The sequence below is a fragment of the Cynocephalus volans genome, chromosome 11, assembly GCF_027409185.1.
Source record: "Cynocephalus volans isolate mCynVol1 chromosome 11, mCynVol1.pri, whole genome shotgun sequence".
Taxonomy (NCBI): Eukaryota; Metazoa; Chordata; class Mammalia; order Dermoptera; family Cynocephalidae; genus Cynocephalus; species Cynocephalus volans.
Genome location: NC_084470.1, coordinates 129833329 through 129853808, shown reverse-complemented (window position 1 = coordinate 129853808; position 20480 = coordinate 129833329).

Here is a 20480-nt window from a genome sequence, read left to right as displayed (position 1 = left end):
ACCGGTTTAAACTGGATAAACCCGGATTGAACCGTCTTTAACCGGTTTAAACCGGATAAAACCGGATTGAACCGGTTCAAACCGGTTTAAACCGGATAAAACCAGTTTGAACCGGTTTAAACCAGATAAAACGGGATTGAACTAGCTTAAACCGGTTTAAACCGGATAAAACCGAATTGAACCGGATTAAACCGGTTTCACCCGGATAGAACTGGATAGAACCGGTTTAAACTGGATAAACCCGGATTGAACCGGCTTAAACCGGTTTAAACCGGATAAAACTGGATTGAACCGGTTCAAACCGGTTCAAACCAGATAAAACCGGAATGAACTGGTTTAAACCGGATAAAACCGGATTGAACCAGTTTAAACCGGATAAATCCGGATTGAACCGGTTCAAACCGGAATAAACCGGAATGAACAGGCTTAAACTGGATAAAACCGGATTGAACCGGTTCAAAACGGATAAAACCAGAATGATCCGGTTTAAACCAGATAAAACCGGATTGAACCGGTTAAAACCGGATAAACAGGATTGAGCCGGTTTAAACCAGTTTCAACTGGATAGAACCGGATAGAACCGGTTTAAACTGGATAAAACCGGATTGAACTGGCTTAAACCGGTTTAAAGCGGATAAAACTGGAATGAATCGGTTCAAACCCGTTTAAACCTGATAAAACCAGATTGAACCGGTTTAAACCGGATGAAACCGGATTGAACAGGCTTAAACCGCCTTAAACCGGATAAAAACAGATTGAACCGGATTAAACCGGTTTAAACCGGATAAAACCAGATTGAACCGGTTTAAACTGGATAAAACCGGATTGAACCGGCTTAAACCGGTTTAAACCGGATAAAACTGGATTGAACAAGTTTAAACCGGTTTATATCGGATAAATCAGGAATGAACTGATTTAAACCGGTTTAAACCGGATAGAACCGGATAGAACCGGTTTAAACCGGATAAAACCGATTGAACTGACTTAAACCGGTTTAAACCAGATAAAACCAGATTGAACCGTTTTAAACCGGATAAAACCGAATAGAACGGGTTTAACCCAGTTTAAACCGGATTGAACTGGATAGAACCGGTTTAAACCGGATAAAACCGGATTGAACCGGTTTAAACCGGTTTAAACCGGTTCAAACCAGATGAAACCGGAATGAACTGGTTTAAACCGCATAAAACCGGATTGAAGCGGTTTAAACCGGTTTCAACCGGATAGAACCAGATAGAACCGGTTTAAACTGGAGAAAACCGGATTGATCCGGCTGAAACCAGTTTAAACCGGATAAAAACGGATTGAAGCAGTTTAAACCGGTTTAAAACGGATAAAACAGGATTGAACCGGCTTAAACTGGTTTAAACCGGATAGAACCGGTTTAAACTGGATAAAACCGATTGAACCGGTTTAAACCGGTTTAAAACGGATAAAACCAGATAGAACCAGTTTAAACCAGATAGAACCGGATAGAACAGGTTTAAACCGGATAAAACCGTATTGAACCGGCTTAAACCGGTTTAAAACGGATAAAACCGGATTGTACCGGTTCAAACTGGTTTAAACCGGATAAAACCGGAATGAACTGGTTTAAAGCGGATAAAACCGGATTGAACCGCTTTAAACCGGATAAAACCGGATTGAACCGGTTCAAACCAGTTCAAACCGGATAAAATCGGAATGAACTGGTTTAAAGTGGATAAAACCGGATTGAACCGCTTTAAACCAGATAAAACCGGATTGAAACGGTTCAAACCGGTTCAAACCGGATAAAACCGTAATGAACTGGTTTAAACCGGATAAAACCGGATTGATCCGGTTCAAACCAGTTCAAACTGGATAAAACCGGATTGAACCGGTTTAAACCGGATAAAACCGGATTGAACCGGTTAAACCGGTTTCAACCGGGTAGAACTGGATAGAACCGTTTTAAACTGGATAAACCCGGATTGAACCGGCTTAAACCGGTTTAAACCGGATAAAACCGGATTGAACCGGATCAAACTGGTTTAAACCGGTTGAAACCAGATTGAACCGGTTTAAACCGGATAAAACCGGATTGAACTAGCTTAAACCGGTTTAAACCGGATTGAACTGGTTTAAACCGGTTTCAACCGGATAGAACTGGATAGAACCGGTTTAAACTGGATAAACCCGGATTGAACCGGCTTAAACCGGTTTAAACCGGATAAAACCAGATAGAACCAGTTTAAACCAGATAGAACCGGGTAGAACCGGTTTAAACCGGATAAAACCAGATTAAACAGGGTAAACCGGTTTAAACCGGATAAAATCGGATTGAACCGGTTTAAACCGGATAAAACCGGATTGAACCAGTATAAACCGGTTTCAACCGGATATAGCCGGATAGAACCGGTTTAAACAGAATAAAAGCATATTGAACCGGCTTAAACCGGTTTAAACCGGATAAAACCGGATTGAACCGGTTCAAACTGGGTTAAACCGGATAAAACCGGAATGAACTGGTTTAAACCGGATAAAACCGGATTGAACCGCTTTAAACCGGATAAAACTGGATTGAACAGGTTCAAACCGGTTTAAAGCAGATAAAACCGGAATGAACTGGCTTAAACCGGATAAAAACGGATTGAACCGGTTTAAAATGGATAAATCCGGATTGAACCGGTTTAAACCGGTTTCAACTGGATAGAACCGGATAGAACCGCTTTAAACTGGATAAACCCGGATTGAACCGTCTTAAACCGGTTTAAACCGGATAAAACCGGATTGAACCGGTTCAAACTGGTTTAAACTGGATAAAACCGGAATGAACTGGTTTAAAACGGATAGAACCGGATTGAACCGGTTTAAACCGGATAAAACCGGATTGAACCGGTTTACACCAGATAAAACGGGATTGAACTAGCTTAAACCGGTTTAAACCGGATAAAACTGGATTGAACCGGTTCAAACCGGTTCAAACCGGATAAAACCGGATTGAACCGGTTTAAACCGGATAAAACCGGATTGAACCGGTTCAAACCGGTTTAAACCGGATAAAACCGGAATGAACTGGCTTAAACCGGATAAAACCGGATTGGACCGGTTTAAACCGCATAAAACTGGATTGAACCGGTTTAAACCGGTTTCAACCGGATAGAAATGGATAGAACCGTTTTAAACTGGATAAACCCGGATTGAACCGGCTTAAACCGGTTTAAACCGGATAAAACCGGATTGAACCGGTTCAAACTGGTTTAAACTGGATAAAACCGGAATGAACTGGTTTAAAACGGATAGAACCGGATTGAACCGGTTTAAACCGGATAAAACCGGATTGAACCGGTTTAAACCGGTTTCAACCAGATAGAACTGGATAGAACAGGTTTAAACTGGATAAACCCGGATTGAACCGGCTTAAACCGGTTTAAACCAGTTTAAACCGGATTGAACCGGATAGAACCAGTTTAAACCGGATAAAACCGGATTGAACTGGTTTAAACCGGTTTAAACTGGTTCAAACTGAATGACACCGGAATGAACTGGTTTAAACCGGATAAAACTGGATAGAACCGGTTTAAACTGGATAAAACCGATTGAACCTGTTTAAACCGGTTTAAACCGTATAAAACCGGATTGAACCGGTTTAAACCAGTTTAAACCGGATAAAACCGGATTGAACCGGTTGAAACCGATTTAAACTTGATAAAATCGGATTGAACCAGTTTAAACTGGTTGTAACCGGATAAAACCAGATTGAACCGGTTTAAACCGGATAAAACCGGACTGAACCGCTGTAAACCGGTTTAAACCGGATAAGACCGCATAGAACCGGTTTAAACCAGATAAAACCGGATAGAACCAGATAAAACCGGATAAAACCAAATAGAAATGAATAGAACCATTGTAAACCGGATAAGACAGGATTGAACTGGTTTAAACCGGATAAAACCGGATTGAACCCCTTTAAACCGGTTTAAACTGCTTAAAACCGGATTGAACCCGTTTATACCGTTTTAAGCCGGATAGAACCGGATATAACTGGTTTAAACTGGAGAAAACCGGAATGAACCGGTTTAAACTGGATAAAACAGGACTAAGCCGGTTTAAACCAGTTTCAACTGGATAGAACCGGATAGAACCGGTTTAAACTGGATAAACCCGGATTGAACCGTCTTTAACCGGTTTAAACCGGATAAAACCGGATTGAACCGGTTCAAACCGGTTTAAACCGGATAAAACCAGTTTGAACCGGTTTAAACCAGATAAAACGGGATTGAACTAGCTTAAACCGGTTTAAACCGGATAAAACCGAATTGAACCGGATTAAACCGGTTTCACCCGGATAGAACTGGATAGAACCGGTTTAAACTGGATAAACCCGGATTGAACCGGCTTAAACCGGTTTAAACCGGATAAAACTGGATTGAACCGGTTCAAACCGGTTCAAACCAGATAAAACCGGAATGAACTGGTTTAAACCGGATAAAACCGGATTGAACCAGTTTAAACCGGATAAATCCGGATTGAACCGGTTCAAACCGGAATAAACCGGAATGAACAGGCTTAAACTGGATAAAACCGGATTGAACCGGTTCAAAACGGATAAAACCAGAATGATCCGGTTTAAACCAGATAAAACCGGATTGAACCGGTTAAAACCGGATAAACAGGATTGAGCCGGTTTAAACCAGTTTCAACTGGATAGAACCGGATAGAACCGGTTTAAACTGGATAAAACCGGATTGAACTGGCTTAAACCGGTTTAAAGCGGATAAAACTGGAATGAATCGGTTCAAACCCGTTTAAACCTGATAAAACCAGATTGAACCGGTTTAAACCGGATGAAACCGGATTGAACAGGCTTAAACCGCCTTAAACCGGATAAAAACAGATTGAACCGGATTAAACCGGTTTAAACCGGATAAAACCAGATTGAACCGGTTTAAACTGGATAAAACCGGATTGAACCGGCTTAAACCGGTTTAAACCGGATAAAACTGGATTGAACAAGTTTAAACCGGTTTATATCGGATAAATCAGGAATGAACTGATTTAAACCGGTTTAAACCGGATAGAACCGGATAGAACCGGTTTAAACCGGATAAAACCGATTGAACTGACTTAAACCGGTTTAAACCAGATAAAACCAGATTGAACCGTTTTAAACCGGATAAAACCGAATAGAACGGGTTTAACCCAGTTTAAACCGGATTGAACTGGATAGAACCGGTTTAAACCGGATAAAACCGGATTGAACCGGTTTAAACCGGTTCAAACCAGATGAAACCGGAATGAACTGGTTTAAACCGCATAAAACCGGATTGAACCGGTTTAAACCGGTTTCAACCGGATAGAACCAGATAGAACCGGTTTAAACTGGAGAAAACCGGATTGATCCGGCTGAAACCAGTTTAAACCGGATAAAAACGGATTGAAGCAGTTTAAACCGGTTTAAAACGGATAAAACAGGATTGAACCGGCTTAAACTGGTTTAAACCGGATAGAACCGGTTTAAACTGGATAAAACCGATTGAACCGGTTTAAACCGGTTTAAAACGGATAAAACCAGATAGAACCAGTTTAAACCAGATAGAACCGGATAGAACAGGTTTAAACCGGATAAAACCGTATTGAACCGGCTTAAACCGGTTTAAAACGGATAAAACCGGATTGTACCGGTTCAAACTGGTTTAAACCGGATAAAACCGGAATGAACTGGTTTAAAGCGGATAAAACCGGATTGAACCGCTTTAAACCGGATAAAAACCGGATTGAACCGGTTCAAACCAGTTCAAACCGGATAAAATCGGAATGAACTGGTTTAAAGTGGATAAAACCGGATTGAACCGCTTTAAACCAGATAAAACCGGATTGAAACGGTTCAAACCGGTTCAAACCGGATAAAACCGTAATGAACTGGTTTAAACCGGATAAAACCGGATTGATCCGGTTCAAACCAGTTCAAACTGGATAAAACCGGATTGAACCGGTTTAAACCGGATAAAACCGGATTGAACCGGTTAAACCGGTTTCAACCGGATAGAACTGGATAGAACCGGTTTAAACTGGATAAACCCGGATTGAACCGGCTTAAACCGGTTTAAACCGGATAAAACCAGATAGAACCAGTTTAAACCAGATAGAACAGGGTAGAACCGGTTTAAACCGGATAAAACCAGATTAAACAGGGTAAACCGGTTTAAACCGGATAAAATCGGATTGAACCGGTTTAAACCGGATAAAACCGGATTGAACCAGTATAAACCGGTTTCAACCGGATATAGCCGGATAGAACCGGTTTAAACAGAATAAAAGCATATTGAACCGGCTTAAACCGGTTTAAACCGGATAAAACCGGATTGAACCGGTTCAAACTGGGTTAAACCGGATAAAACCGGAATGAACTGGTTTAAACCGGATAAAACCGGATTGAACCGCTTTAAACCGGATAAAACTGGATTGAACAGGTTCAAACCGGTTTAAAGCAGATAAAACGGAATGAACTGGCTTAAACCGGATAAAACGGATTGAACCGGTTTAAAATGGATAAATCCGGATTGAACCGGTTTAAAACCGGTTTCAACTGGATAGAACCGGATAGAACCGCTTTAAACTGGATAAACCCGGATTGAACCGTCTTAAACCGGTTTAAACCGGATAAAACCGGATTGAACCGGTTCAAACTGGTTTAAACTGGATAAAACCGGAATGAACTGGTTTAAAACGGATAGAACCGGATTGAACCGGTTTAAACCGGATAAAACCGGATTGAACCGGTTTACACCAGATAAAACGGGATTGAACTAGCTTAAACCGGTTTAAACCGGATAAAACTGGATTGAACCGGTTCAACCGGTTCAAACCGGATAAAACCGGATTGAACCGGTTTAAACCGGATAAAACCGGATTGAACCGGTTCAAACCGGTTTAAACCGGATAAAACCGAATGAACTGGCTTAAACCGATAAAACCGGATTGGACCGGTTTAAAACCGCATAAAACTGGATTGAACCGTTTAAACCGGTTTCAACCGGATAGAAATGGATAGAACCGTTTTAAACTGGATAAACCCGGATTGAACCGGCTTAAACCGGTTTAAACCGGATAAAACCGGATTGAACCGGTTCAAACTGGTTTAACTGGATAAAACCGGAATGAACTGGTTTAAAACGGATAGAACCGGATTGAACCGGTTTAAACCGGATAAAACCGGATTGAACCGGTTTAAACCGGTTTCAACCAGATAGAACTGGATAGAACAGGTTTAAACTGGATAAACCCGGATTGAACCGGCTTAAACCGGTTTAAACCAGTTTAAACCGGATTGAACCGGATAGAACCAGTTTAAACCGGATAAAACCGGATTGAACTGGTTTAAACCGGTTAAACTGGTTCAAACTGAATGACACCGGAATGAACTGGTTTAAACCGGATAAAACTGGATAGAACCGGTTTAAACTGGATAAAAACCGATTGAACCTGTTTAAACCGGTTTAAACCGTATAAAACCGGATTGAACCGGTTTAAACCAGTTTAAACCGGATAAAACCGGATTGAACCGGTTGAAACCGATTTAAACTTGATAAAATCGGATTGAACCAGTTTAAACTGGTTGTAACCGGATAAAACCAGATTGAACCGGTTTAAACCGGATAAAACCGGACTGAACCGCTGTAAACCGGTTTAAACCGGATAAGACCGCATAGAACCGGTTTTAAACCAGATAAAACCGGATAGAACCAGATAAAACCGGATAAAACCAAATAGAAATGAATAGAACCATTGTAAACCGGATAAGACAGGATTGAACTGGTTTAAACCGGATAAAACCGGATTGAACCCCTTTAAACCGGTTTAAACTGCTTAAAACCGGATTGAACCCGTTTATACCGTTTTAAGCCGGATAGAACCGGATATAACTGGTTTAAACTGGAGAAAACCGGAATGAACCGTTTAAACTGGATAAAACAGGACTAAGCGGTTTAAACCAGTTTCAACTGGATAGAACCGGATAGAACCGGTTTAAACTGGATAAACCCGGATTGAACCGTCTTTAACCGGTTTAAACCGGATAAAACCGGATTGAACCGGTTCAAACCGGTTTAAACCGGATAAAACCAGTTTGAACCGTTTAAACCAGATAAAACGGGATTGAACTAGCTTAAACCGGTTTAAACCGGATAAAACCGAATTGAACCGGATTAAACCGGTTTCACCCGGATAGAACTGATAGAACCGGTTTAAACTGGATAAACCCGGATTGAACCGGCTTAAACCGTTTTAAACCGGATAAAACTGGATTGAACCGGTTCAAACCGGTTCAAACCAGATAAAACCGGAATGAACTGGTTTAAACCGGATAAAACCGGATTGAACCAGTTTAAACCGGATAAATCCGGATTGAACCGGTTCAAACCGGAATAAACCGGAATGAACAGGCTTAAACTGGATAAAACCGGATTGAACCGGTTCAAAACGGATAAAACAAGAATGATCCGGTTTAAACCAGATAAAACCGGATTGAACCGGTTAAAACCGGATAAACAGGATTGAGCCGGTTTAAACCAGTTTCAACTGGATAGAACCGGATAGAACCGGTTTAAACTGGATAAAACCGGATTGAACTGGCTTAAACCGGTTTAAAGCGGATAAAACTGGAATGAATCGGTTCAAACCCGTTTAAACCTGATAAAACCAGATTGAACCGGTTTAAACCGGATGAAACCGGATTGAACAGGCTTAAACCGCCTTAAACCGGATAAAAACAGATTGAACCGGATTAAACCGGTTTAAACCGGATAAAACCAGATTGAACCGGTTTAAACTGGATAAAACCGGATTGAACCGGCTTAAACCGGTTTAAACCGGATAAAACTGGATTGAACAAGTTTAAACCGGTTTATATCGGATAAATCAGGAATGAACTGATTTAAACCGGTTTAAACCGGATAGAACCGGATAGAACCGGTTTAAACCGGATAAAACCGATTGAACTGACTTAAACCGGTTTAAACCAGATAAAACCAGATTGAACCGTTTTAAACCGGATAAAACCGAATAGAACGGGTTTAACCCAGTTTAAACCGGATTGAACTGGATAGAACCGGTTTAAACCGGATAAAACCGGATTGAACCGGTTTAAACCGGTTCAAACCAGATGAAACCGGAATGAACTGGTTTAAACCGCATAAAACCGGATTGAACCGGTTTAAACCGGTTTCAACCGGATAGAACCAGATAGAACCGGTTTAAACTGGAGAAAACCGGATTGATCCGGCTGAAACCAGTTTAAACCGGATAAAAACGGATTGAAGCAGTTTAAACCGGTTTAAAACGGATAAAACAGGATTGAACCGGCTTAAACTGGTTTAAACCGGATAGAACCGGTTTAAACTGGATAAAACCGATTGAACCGGTTTAAACCGGTTTAAAACGGATAAAACCAGATAGAACCAGTTTAAACCAGATAGAACCGGATAGAACAGGTTTAAACCGGATAAAACCGTATTGAACCGGCTTAAACCGGTTTAAAACGGATAAAACCGGATTGTACCGGTTCAAACTGGTTTAAACCGGATAAAACCGGAATGAACTGGTTTAAAGCGGATAAAACCGGATTGAACCGCTTTAAACCGGATAAAACCGGATTGAACCGGTTCAAACCAGTTCAAACCGGATAAAATCGGAATGAACTGGTTTAAAGTGGATAAAACCGGATAGAACCGCTTTAAACCAGATAAAACCGGATTGAAACGGTTCAAACCGGTTCAAACCGGATAAAACCGTAATGAACTGGTTTAAACCGGATAAAACCGGATTGATCCGGTTCAAACCAGTTCAAACTGGATAAAACCGGATTGAACCGGTTTAAACCGGATAAAACCGGATTGAACCGGTTAAACCGGTTTCAACCGGGTAGAACTGGATAGAACCGTTTTAAACTGGATAAACCCGGATTGAACCGGCTTAAACCGGTTTAAACCGGATAAAACCGGATTGAACCGGATCAAACTGGTTTAAACCGGTTGAAACCAGATTGAACCGGTTTAAACCGGATAAAACCGGATTGAACTAGCTTAAACCGGTTTAAACCGGATTGAACTGGTTTAAACCGGTTTCAACCGGATAGAACTGGATAGAACCGGTTTAAACTGGATAAACCCGGATTGAACCGGCTTAAACCGGTTTAAACCGGATAAAACTGGATTGAACCGTTTCAAACCGGTTCAAACCAGATAAAACCGGAATGAACTGGTTTAAACCGGATAAAACCGGATTGAACCAGTTTAAACCGGATAAATCTGGATTGAACCGGTTCAAACCGGAATAAACCGGAATGAACAGGCTTAAACCGGATAAAACCGGATTGAACCAGTTCAAACCGGATAAAACCGGATTGAACCGGTTCAAACCGGATAAAACTGGAATGATCCGGTTTAAACCGGAAAAAACCGGATTGCACCGGTTTAAACCGGATAAAACAGGATTGAGCCGGTTTAAACCAGTTTCGACTGGATAGAACCGGATAGAACCGGTTTAAACTGGATAAAACCGGATTGAACTGGCGTAAACCGGTTTAAAGCGGATAAAACTGGAATGAATCGGTTCAAACCCGTTTAAACCTGATAAAACCAGATTGAACTGGTTTAAACCGGATAAAACCGGATTGAACCGGCTTAAAGCGGTTTAAACCAGATAAAACCGGATTGAACCGGTTTAAACCGGATAAAACAGGATTGAGCCGGTTTAAACCAGTTTCAACTGGATAGAACCGGATAGAACCGGTTTAAACTGGATAAAACCGGATTGAACTGGCTTAAACCGGTTTAAAGCGGATAAAACTGGAATGAATCGGTTCAAACCCGTTTAAACCTGATAAAACCAGATTGAACCGGTTTAAACTGGATAAAACCTGATTGAACCGGCTTAAACCGGTTTAAACCGGATAAAACTGGACTGAACAAGTTTAAACCGGTTTATATCGGATAAATCAGGAATGAACTGGTTTAAACTGGTTTAAACCGGATAGAACCGGATAGAACCGGTTTAAACCGGATAAAACCGATTGAACTGATTTAAACCGGTTTAAACCAGATAAAACCAGATTGAACCGTTTTAAACCGGATAAAACCGGATAGAACGGGTTTAAACCAGTTTAAACCGGATTGAACTGGATAGAACCGGTTTAAACCGGATAAAACCGGATTGAACAGGTTTAAACCGGTTTAAACTGGTTCAAACCGGATGAAACCGGAATGAACCGGTTTAAACCGTATAAAACCGGATTGAACCGGTTTAAACCAGTTTCAACCGGATAGAACCAGATAGAACCGGTTTGAACTGGAGCAAACCGGATTGATCCGGCTGAAACCAGTTTAAACCGGATAAAAACGGATTGAAGCAGTTAATACCGGTTTAAAACGGATAAAACAGGATTGAACCGGCTTAAACTGGTTTAAACCGGATAGAACAGGTTTAAACTGGATAAAACCAATTGAACCGGTTTAAACCGGTTTAAACCGGATAAAACCAGATAGAACCAGTTTAAACCAGATAGAACCGGGTAGAACCGGTTTAAACCGGATAAAACCAGATTAAACAGGTTAAACCGGTTTAAACCGGATAAAATCGGATTGAACCGGTTTAAACCGGATAAAACCGGATTGAACCAGTATAAACCGGTTTCAACCGGATATAGCCGGATAGAACCGGTTTAAACAGAATAAAAGCATATTGAACCGGCTTAAACCGGTTTAAACCGGATAAAACCGGATTGAACCGGTTCAAACTGGGTTAAACCGGATAAAACCGGAATGAACTGGTTTAAACCGGATAAAACCGGATTGAACCGCTTTAAACCGGATAAAACTGGATTGAACAGGTTCAAACCGGTTTAAAGCAGATAAAACCGGAATGAACTGGCTTAAACCGGATAAAAATGGATTGAACCGGTTTAAAATGGATAAATCCGGATTGAACCGGTTTAAACCGGTTTCAACTGGATAGAACCGGATAGAACCGCTTTAAACTGGATAAACCCGGATTGAACCGTCTTAAACCGGTTTAAACCGGATAAAAACGGATTGAACCGGTTCAAACTGGTTTAAACTGGATAAAACCGGAATGAACTGGTTTAAAACGGATAGAACCGGATTGAACCGGTTTAAACCGGATAAAACCGGATTGAACCGGTTTAAACCAGATAAAACGGGATTGAACTAGCTTAAACCGGTTTAAACCGGATAAAACTGGATTGAACCGGTTCAAACCGGTTCAAACCGGATAAAACCGGATTGAACCGGTTTAAACCGGATAAAACCGGATTGAACCGGTTCAAACCGGTTTAAACCGGATAAAACCGGAATGAACTGGCTTAAACCGGATAAAACCGGATTGGACCGGTTTAAACCGCATAAAACTGGATTGAACCAGTTTAAACCGGTTTCAACCGGATAGAAATGGATAGAACCGTTTTAAACTGGATAAACCCGGATTGAACCGGCTTAAACCGGTTTAAACCGGATAAAACCGGATTGAACCGGTTCAAACTGGTTTAAACTGGATAAAACCGGAATGAACTGGTTTAAAACGGATAGAACCGGATTGAACCAGTTTAAACCGGATAAAACCGGATTGAACCGGTTTAAACCGGTTTCAACCAGATAGAACTGGATAGAACAGGTTTAAACTGGATAAACCCGGATTGAACCGGCTTAAACCGGTTTAAACTGGTTTAAACCGGATTGAACCGGATAGAACCAGTTTAAACCGGATAAAACCGGATTGAACTGGTTTAAACCGGTTTAAACTGGTTCAAACTGAATGACACCGGAATGAACTGGTTTAAACCGGATAAAACTGGATAGAACCGGTTTAAACTGGATAAAACCGATTGAACCTGTTTAAACCGGTTTAAACCGTATAAAACCGGATTGAACCGGTTTAAACCAGTTTAAACCGGATAAAACCAGATTGAACCGGTTGAAACCGATTTAAACTTGATAAAATCGGATTGAACCAGTTTAAACTGGTTGTAACCGGATAAAACCAGATTGAACCGGTTTAAACCGGATAAAACCGGACTGAACCGCTGTAAACCGGTTTAAACCGGATAAGACCGCATAGAACCGGTTTAAACCAGATAAAACCGGATAGAACCAGATAAAACCGGATAAAACCAAATAGAAATGAATAGAACCATTGTAAACCGGATAAGACAGGATTGAACTGGTTTAAACCGGATAAAACCGGATTGAACCCCTTTAAACCGGTTTAAACTGCTTAAAACCGGATTGAACCCGTTTATACCGTTTTAAGCCGGATAGAACCGGATATAACTGGTTTAAACTGGAGAAAACCGGAATGAACCGGTTTAAACTGGATAAAACAGGACTAAGCCGGTTTAAACCAGTTTCAACTGGATAGAACCGGATAGAACCGGTTTAAACTGGATAAACCCGGATTGAACCGTCTTTAACCGGTTTAAACCGGATAAAACCGGATTGAACCGGTTCAAACCGGTTTAAACCGGATAAAACCAGTTTGAACCGGTTTAAACCAGATAAAACGGGATTGAACTAGCTTAAACCGGTTTAAACCGGATAAAACCGAATTGAACCGGATTAAACCGGTTTCACCCGGATAGAACTGGATAGAACCGGTTTAAACTGGATAAACCCGGATTGAACCGGCTTAAACCGGTTTAAACCGGATAAAACTGGATTGAACCGGTTCAAACCGGTTCAAACCAGATAAAACCGGAATGAACTGGTTTAAACCGGATAAAACCGGATTGAACCAGTTTAAACCGGATAAATCCGGATTGAACCGGTTCAAACCGGAATAAACCGGAATGAACAGGCTTAAACCGGATAAAACCGGATTGAACCGGTTCAAAACGGATAAAACCAGAATGATCCGGTTTAAACCAGATAAAACCGGATTGAACCGGTTAAAACCGGATAAACAGGATTGAGCCGGTTTAAACCAGTTTCAACTGGATAGAACCGGATAGAACCGGTTTAAACTGGATAAAACCGGATTGAACTGGCTTAAACCGGTTTAAAGCGGATAAAACTGGAATGAATCGGTTCAAACCCGTTTAAACCTGATAAAACCAGATTGAACCGGTTTAAACCGGATGAAACCGGACTGAACAGGCTTAAACCGCCTTAAACCGGATAAAAACAGATTGAACCAGATTAAACCGGTTTAAACCGGATAAAACCAGATTGAACCGGTTTAAACTGGATAAAACCGGATTGAACCGGCTTAAACCGGTTTAAACCAGATAAAACTGGATTGAACAAGTTTAAACCGGTTTATATCGGATAAATCAGGAATGAACTGATTTAAACCGGTTTAAACCGGATAGAACCGGATAGAACCGGTTTAAACCGGATAAAACCGATTGAACTGACTTAAACCGGTTTAAACCAGATAAAACCAGATTGAACCGTTTTAAACCGGATAAAACCGGATAGAACGGGTTTAACCCAGTTTAAACCGGATTGAACTGGATAGAACCGGTTTAAACCGGATAAAACAGGATTGAACCGGTTTAAACCGGTTTAAACCGGTTCAAACCGGATGAAACCGGAATGAACTGGCTTAAACCGCATAAAACCGGATTGAACCGGTTTAAACCGGTTTCAACCGGATAGAACCAGATAGAACCGGTTTAAACTGGAGAAAACCGGATTGATCCGGCTGAAACCAGTTTAAACCGGATAAAAACAGATTGAAGCAGTTTAAACCGGTTTAAAACGGATAAAACAGGATTGAACCGGCTTAATCTGGTTTAAACCGGATAGAACCGGTTTAAACTGGATAAAACCGATTGAACCGGTTTAAACCGGTTTAAAACGGATAAAACCAGATAGAACCAGTTTAAACCAGATAGAACCGGATAGAACAGGTTTAAACCGGATAAAACCGTATTGAACCGGCTTAAACCGGTTTAAACCGGATAAAACCGGATTGAACCGGTTCAAACTGGTTTAAACCGGATAAAACCGGAATGAACTGGTTTAAAGCGGATAAAACCGGATTGAACCGCTTTAAACCGGATAAAACCGGATTGAACCGGTTCAAACCAGTTCAAACCGGATAAAACCGGAATGAACTGGTTTAAAGCGGATAAAACCGGATTGAACCGCTTTAAACCGGATAAAACCGGATTGAACCGGTTCAAACCAGTTCAAACCGGATAAAACCGGAATGAACTGGTTTAAAGTGGATAAAACCGGATTGAACCGCTTTAAACCAGATAAAACCGGATTGAAACGGTTTAAACTGGATAAAACCGATTGAACCGGTTTAAACCGGTTTAAAACGGATAAAACCAGATAGAACCAGTTTAAACCAGATAGCACCGGATAGAACCGGTTTAAACCGGATAGAACCGATTGAACCGGTTTAAACTGGTTTAAAACGGATAAAAGCAGATTGAACCGTTTTAAACTGGATGAAACCGGATTGAACCGGTTTAAACCGGATAAAACAGGATTGAGCCGGTTTAAACCAGTTTCAACTGGATAGAACCGGATAGAACCGGTTTAAACTGGATAAAACCGGATTGAACTGGCTTAAACCGGTTTAAAGCGGATAAAACTGGAATGAATCGGTTCAAACCCGTTTAAACCTGATAATACCAGATTGAACCGGTTTAAACTGGATAAAACCTGATTGAACCGGCTTAAACCGGTTTTAACCGGATGAAACTGGACTGAACAAGTTTAAACCGGTTTATATCGGATAAATCAGGAATGAACTGGTTTAAACTGGTTTAAACCGGATAGAACCGGATAGAACCGGTTTAAACCGGATAAAACCGATTGAACTGATTTAAACCGGTTTAAACCAGATAAAACCAGATTGAACCGTTTTAAACCGGATAAAACCGGATAGAACGGGTTTAAACCGGTTTAAACCGGATTGAACTGGATAGAACCGGTTTAAACCGGATAAAACCGGATTGAACTGGTTTAAACCGGTTTAAACTGGTTCAAACCGGATGAAACCGGAATGAACTGGTTTAAACCGTATAAAACCGGATTGAACCGGTTTAAACCAGTTTCAACCGGATAGAACCAGATAGAACCGGTTTAAACTGGAGAAAACCGGATTGATCCGGCTGAAACCAGTTTAACCCGGATAAAAACGGATTGAAGCAGTTAAAACCGGTTTAAAACGGATAAAACAGGATTGAACCGGCTTAAACTGGTTTAAACCGGATAGAACCGGTTTAAACTGGATAAAACCGATTGAACCGGTTTAAACCGGTTTAAACCGGATAAAACCAGATAGAACCAGTTTAAACCAGATAGAACCGGGTAGAACCGGTTTAAACCGGATAAAACCAGATTAAACAGGTTAAACCGGTTTAAACCGGATAAAATCGGATTGAACCGGTTTAAACCGGATAAAACCGGATTGAACCAGTATAAACCGGTTTCAACCGGATATAGCCGGATAGAACCGGTTTAAACAGAATAAAAGCATATTGAACCGGCTTAAACCGGTTTAAACCGGATAAAACCGGATTGAACCGGTTCAAACTGGGTTAAACCGGATAAAACCGGAATGAGCTGGTTTAAACCGGATAAAACCGGATTGAACCGCTTTAAACCGGATAAAACTGGATTGAACAGGTTCAAACCGGTTTAAAGCAGATAAAACCGGAATGAACTGGCTTAAACCGGATAAAAACGGATTGAACCGGTTTAAAATGGATAAATCCGGATTGAACCGGTTTAAACCGGTTTCAACTGGATAGAACCGGATAGAACCGGTTTAAACTGGATAAACCCGGATTGAACCATCTTAAACCGGTTTAAACCGCATAAAACCGGATTGAACCGGTTCAAACAGGTTTAAACCGGATAAAACCAGTTTGAACCGGTTTAAACCAGATAAAACGGGATTGAACTAGCTTAAACCGGTTTAAACCGGATAAAACTGGATTGAACCGGTTCAAACCGGTTCAAACCGGATAAAACCGGATTGAACCGGTTCAAACCGGTTTAAACCGGATAAAACCGGAATGAACTGGCTTAAACCGGATAAAACCGGATTGGACCGGTTTAAACCGCATAAAACTGGATTGAACCGGTTTAAACCGGTTTCAACCGGATAGAACTTGATAGAACCGTTTTAAACTGGATAAACCCGGATTGAACCGGCTTAAACCGGTTTAAACCGGATAAAACCGGATTGAACCTGTTCAAACTGGTTTAAACTGGATAAAACCGGAATGAACTGGTTTAAAACGGATAGAACCGGATTGAACCGGTTTAAACCGGATAAAACCGGATTGAACCGGTTTAAACCGGTTTCAACCAGATAGAACTGGATAGAACAGGTTTAAACTGGATAAACCCGGATTGAACCGGCTTAAACCGGTTTAAACCAGTTTAAACCGGATTGAACCAGATAGAACCAGTTTAAACCGGATAAAACCGGATTGAACTGGTTTAAACCGGTTTAAACTGGTTCAAACTGAATGACACCGGAATGAACTGGTTTAAACCGGATAAAACTGGATAGAACCGGTTTAAACTGGATAAAACCGATTGAACCTGTTTAAACCGGTTTAAACCGTATAAAACCGGATTGAACCGGTTTAAACCAGTTTAAACCGGATAAAACCGGATTGAACCGGTTGAAACCGATTTAAACTTGATAAAATCGGATTGAACCAGTTTAAACTGGTTGTAACCGGATAAAACCAGATTGAACCGGTTTAAACCGGATAAAACCGGACTGAACCGCTGTAAACCGGTTTAAACCGGATAAGACCGCATAGAACCGGTTTAAACCAGATAAAACCGGATAGAACCAGATAAAACCGGATAAAACCAAATAGAAATGAATAGAACCATTGTAAACCGGATAAGACAGGATTGAACTGGTTTAAACCGGATAAAACCGGATTGAACCCCTTTAAACCGGTTTAAACTGCTTAAAACCGGATTGAACCCGTTTATACCGTTTTAAGCCGGATAGAACCGGATATAACTGGTTTAAACTGGAGAAAACCGGAATGAACCGGTTTAAACTGGATAAAACCGGATTGAACTGGCTTAAACCGGTTTAAAGCGGATAAAACTGGAATGAATCGGTTCAAACCCGTTTAAACCTGATAAAACCAGATTGAACCGGTTTAAACTGGATAAAACCTGATTGAACCGGCTTAAACCGGTTTAAACCGGATAAAACTGGACTGAACAAGTTTAAACCGGTTTATATCGGATAAATCAGGAATGAACTGGTTTAAACTGGTTTAAACCGGATAGAACCGGATAGAACCGGTTTAAACCGGATAAAACCGATTGAACTGATTTAAACCGGTTTAAACCAGATAAAACCAGATTGAACCGTTTTAAACCGGATAAAACCGGATAGAACGGGTTTAAACCAGTTTAAACCGGATTGAACTGGATAGAACCGGTTTAAACCGGATAAAACCGGATTGAACTGGTTTAAACCGGTTTAAACTGGTTCAAACCGGATGAAACCGGAATGAACTGGTTTAAACCGTATAAAACCGGATTGAACCGGTTTAAACCAGTTTCAACCGGATAGAACCAGATAGAACCGGTTTAAACTGGAGAAAACCGGATTGATCCGGCTGAAACCAGATTAAACCGGATAAAAACGGATTGAAGCAGTTAAAACCGGTTTGAAACGGATAAAACAGGATTGAACCGGCTTAAACGGTTTTAAACCGGATAGAACAGGTTTAAACTGGATAAAACCGATTGAACCGGTTTAAACCGGTTTAAACCGGATAAAACCAGATAGAACCAGTTTAAACCAGATAGAACCGGGTAGAACCGGTTTAAACCGGATAAAACCAGATTAAACAGGTTAAACCGGTTTAAACCGGATAAAATCGGATTGAACCGGTTTAAACCGGATAAAACCGGATTGAACCAGTATAAACCGGTTTCAACCGGATATAGCCGGATAGAGCCGGTTTAAACAGAATAAAAGCATATTGAACCGGCTTAAACCGGTTTAAACCGGATAAAACCGGATTGAACCGGTTCAAACTGGGTTAAACCGGATAAAACCGGAATGAACTGGTTTAAACCGGATAAAACCGGATTGAACCGCTTTAAACCGGATAAAACTGGATTGAACAGGTTCAAACCGGTTTAAAGCAGATAAAACCGGAATGAACTGGCTTAAACCGGATAAAAACGGATTGAACCGGTTTAAAATGGATAAATCCGGATTGAACCGGTTTAAACCGGTTTCAACTGGATAGAACCGGATAGAACCGGTTTAAACTGGATAAACCCGGATTGAACCGTCTTAAACCGGTTTAAACCGCATAAAACCGGATTGAACCGGTTCAAACAGGTTTAAACCGGATAAAACCAGTTTGAACCGGTTTAAACCAGATAAAACGGGATTGAACTAGCTTAAACCGGTTTAAACCGGATAAAACTGGATTGAACCGGTTCAAACCGGTTCAAACCGGATAAAACCGGATTGAACCGGTTCAAACCGGTTTAAACCGGATAAAACCGGAATGAACTGGCTTAAACCGGATAAAACCGGATTGGACCGGTTTAAACCGCATAAAACTGGATTGAACCGGTTTAAACCGGTTTCAACCGGATAGAACTGGATAGAACCGTTTTAAACTGGATAAACCCGGATTGAACCGGCTTAAACCGGTTTAAACCGGATAAAACCGGATTGAACCGGTTCAAACTGGTTTAAACTGGATAAAACCGGAATGAACTGGTTTAAAACGGATAGAACCGGATTGAACCGGTTTGAACCGGATAAAACCGGATTGAACCGGTTTAAACCGGTTTCAACCAGATAGAACTGGATAGAACAGGTTTAAACTGGATAAACCCGGATTGAACCGGCTTAAACCGGTTTAAACCAGTTTAAACCGGATTGAACCGGATAGAACCAGTTTAAACCGGATAAAACCGGATTGAACTGGTTTAAACCGGTTTAAACTGGTTCAAACTGAATGACACCGGAATGACCTGGTTTAAACCGGATAAAACTGGATAGAACCGGTTTAAACTGGATAAAACCGATTGAACCTGTTTAAACCGGTTTAAACCGTATAAAACCGGATTGAACCGGTTTAAACCAGTTTAAACCGGATAAAACCGGATTGAACCGGTTGAAACCGATTTAAACTTGATAAAATCGGATTGAACCAGTTTAAACTGGTTGTAACCGGATAAAACCAGATTGAACCGGTTTCAACCGAATAAAACCGGACTGAACCGCTGTAAACCGGTTTAAACCGGATAAGACCGCATAGAACCGGTTTAAACCAGATAAAACCGGATAGAACCAGATAAAACCAGATAAAACCAAATAGAAATGAATAGAACCATTGTAAACCGGATAAGACAGGATTGAACTGGTTTAAACCGGATAAAACCGGATTGAACCCCTTTAAACCGGTTTAAACTGCTTAAAACCGGATTGAACCCGTTTATACCGTTTTAAGCCGGATAGAACCGGATATA